The 3,462-nt window shown below is 36.9% G+C and overlaps 1 long non-coding RNA gene across 1 annotated transcript; it reads left to right on the forward strand.

Moving 5' to 3' along the window:
• The first annotated feature begins 506 nt into the window (after window positions 1–506).
• Window positions 507–2,105, forward strand: LOC133739427 (uncharacterized). Its single transcript, XR_009860620.1, has 3 exons — window positions 507–1,309; window positions 1,682–1,756; window positions 1,853–2,105. It is a non-coding gene; the product is annotated as an uncharacterized LOC133739427 (long non-coding RNA).
• The last annotated feature ends 1,357 nt before the right edge of the window (window positions 2,106–3,462 follow it).

A 3,462-nucleotide genomic window follows, 5' to 3' on the forward strand; every position in this document is an offset into this window, starting at 1 on the left:
TGCAATCTCTCTCATCTATATCGCTTTTCTTAGTTTCTCTTCTCCTCATTTAGTACCCCAAATCTCGAATTAGGGTTTTCAATGTTGCATAATTTCAGTCTTTTTTTAGTTTTGTTACTGCTAATCTTTGTTTTTTGATGTCGTAGTAATTAAGGGTAGAGGCTCGACTAGAAAACAATTGCATTGCTGACTACTACGTACAAAGAATATAAGAGAACTTTTTTGAAAATCCGGATTCTAGATCATCTTTTATATGAAAAGAGTTTAGTGTATTAGGTTTTGTCTATTAACAATTGTTTGTTAGCTAAAATATAATTTTTTACGTAAATACCCCTTATATAGATACTAGGAAAACCACGTCAATGACAAAGGATAAACAAGTAAAATATAATTTGTTATTTGTAAAAAAAAAGATATATTTTGACCTTTTATTATTGGTAATACTAGCCTTGGCGTTCTGTGGTTGTTCTTTTTTTAACCAAACAAGATCTTCGCGGTGCCCAGGGTGGATAAACCCTAACCAGATCTTCGTCGTGCCCAGGCCGGATGGCTGGCTCCTCCTCCGGCAGCAGCGCCACCCCCAGCCCCCTCACAAGCCTTCTTTTTCTTCTTTGGTCGCCCCGGCGCGGCCTCCACCGCTCGGCTTCAACATTGACGAGCTTCCGTCGCCGTTCATGGAGAATGGTGTTGTTTCAGTTCGTATCTCGGAGGCTCCTTTCCTCCGTGGTCTGGAACGCTGCAAGACAAACCTTGTGGGCAAGGTTGTGCTCCCTCCCAGAGCCACGCCACTCAAGATGCGCGAATCTGGCGCTGCAATTGAAGCCGCGTTGGCCTGCCTTGCAGGGTTGGTCAGGTTCGTCATTGGTTTATTTTTCGATCAGGTACGCCACTTAAAATGGATTTATCTAAGACCTGGACCTTTTCTAGATTCTTTTTATCAATCAGGTACGCCCGTTGAACCTTCATCTTCTACTTCTTACGTTTGATGTCTTCAAGTACAAATCAATCTTTTAGTTAATTGCTTGATATCTTCACTGTCTATTTTTCATTGCTACTTGGATTATTTATATCTTATTGGCTTATCCTTGAATAAGTTTTTTGGTGAGCTTCACACTGTATGTGAAAACTTTTGCACCGTGAAGCTTTCAGCTTCGAATAAAAGTATGAATTGTTCGATCTTTATCATGTTTATGGATAGAATGCAGGGATCTGTTTCTAACAATGTTGTATTAACCTATCCTCAGGATTCTCTTCGGCTTAACCTATGGAATACCTTGAGAAGGTTGGAACCTCAAAACAATGAACCCTGGTATTGATTTTCATTCTTGATATATATCTACTATAAAAATATTTTTATTTGGCTTCATACTATAATACTTAATATTTCATGTATAATTTCTCAAGTCCGATCCGTATAAATTTCTAATAGGCTTACATATATTGGGGCTTACATATATTGGTCGAGTCTCTTGATTACCAGAATGTTATTGTGGTTTCTTTTGCATTTGATACCAGTATTGTTTGGATTTCATGGCCTATTAATTAGTGAGTAGTTGTTGATGTTTTGGTGATGGAAAGGTACTGGAGATAATATGCTAGTTCTGATATTTCTTTGTTTCTGTTTATATACATGATTTTGAGCGTGCTGAACTTATACCAAATTGTTTTGTGGCACATGTAGTTCATGAAAGTTCTTCAGTGGGAATTAAATGCCATTGAGAAGGACAAGGATGCATTTATTGAGGACTTTTCTAAGGTGAGTTTCTTCCTCATTTTATATGGGCATTTGATATGTTATTACAGTTCTATGCATTCATGAAATTCTGATTCTTTGAAATCAAAATATGTTCAGGTGGACTACAATGACATGGTGGATGGAAGGCAAAGCTGGTTAGGACTAACTCTAGAGAGTAGAAGTGGGGCCTCTTCCTCGCCAAGAATAAACGATTATGACACCTTAAGTTTTGCATATGCAAATGCAATATTGTACTTGAGTTAGATATGCATTTCAGATAAACATTGTATTCAGTTGCTGGTGTGTTGTGTTTTAGATAGTCTTATCTTAAACTATGTCGTTGTCTTATTAGTGTTTGAACTTTGCATTCTATAAAATGAAATTGGGGTTTGTCTTTGCTCATGTGTATCTGAATCTGTGTCAAATTCAGTATTTTCCTGTTTTAATCATCCCCTATTCGTCTGATAGGCGCCATTAAATCTGAAAATAATTTAAAATTTAAAAATAGAAAGAGACGGAATGAGTTTCGTCCCTTATTCAACTTGGCGCCATTTATCGTTAATTTTCCCGCCAACCTGAAAGAGAATGGGGGATAAAATTTTGTTGAATAGGGGATAATTTTAATTTCTTCTCCAAAAGCATTAGGAGACGGAATTTATCAGCCGTTTCCTTTACTAATTAGGGACGAGCATTAGGAGACGACATTAGCCACAAAATGAATTTGTCTCAAATTTTTTTTTTGGACGAGTTCTCAGCTTTTAGAGACAAATTGATTTCGTCCCTGAATGGGTTTTCTCTAGTAGTGTAAGGAGGATATCATGTAGTTAAGGGGGAGAATATCACGGTGTAATTAGTTTCCTATTAGGAATGTGTTTACTTTGTATATGTACGTACTCCATCTTTGGAGAAGATCAATACATCAGAAATTCCCAAACTTTCTCTTTGTCTTTGTTCTGTTTGACTCATCTTGCTGTGTCTAGGGTGCTGCTTGAGTTGTGGGCTCGCCTGGTTTGGTTTGTTGGACCTTCGTTAGCCCTTGTGTTGTCTCTAAGTGGCCCAGTTGGGTCCTCATTCTGTGTAATCCTTTGTTTTATTAATATAATTTTCTGTTCTTGCCACATAAAAAAAAAAAAAGTTCCAAAAATAAATGAAAAAGGGAATCCAAGTAGGCAAGTAGTTGTACTATGGCATTTAGAATTGTCCAATTAAATTAAACAACAACGTTTTGTTGGGAAAAGTTTTAGAAACAAAATATTCATTGTCTTCAAAGTTCCACGCTTCAGCGCCCCAATATGTTTTTGCCATAAAGCGACTCACATCACCTGAGGTGCTCGCTTTTCAGGCATAGCACTTTGGCTGTGAAGATGCAAATCAATTCTGCCTTACACCGATGCACGCTCCTGGGGTACCCTGAAAACGCTTTTCAGAACACTGGTCATAACAACATTTTATCGAATCGCTTGTCCACAAATTATGGAGAATTCATAATTTGTTATTAATTTCTTAGCAAGGCGAAGAAGTCATTTTGGTCCATATAGTTATGATATGCAAGAATGACAAAGCGTAGTAAGCGTTAAAAAAAGTTGTATAATAATTCAATAATTTTTTTTTTTAATTTTTTATAATTAACTAGCTGACTAGGACAAAAATCGAATCAGCACAACAAAACCCCGGCTTGTCCATTCAGTTTCTTCTTACTATTGATTCTCACGAGGAATAAATGAGGG

The sequence above is a fragment of the Rosa rugosa genome, chromosome 1 (assembly GCF_958449725.1).
Source record: "Rosa rugosa chromosome 1, drRosRugo1.1, whole genome shotgun sequence".
In the NCBI taxonomy this organism is placed as follows: Eukaryota; Viridiplantae; Streptophyta; class Magnoliopsida; order Rosales; family Rosaceae; genus Rosa; species Rosa rugosa.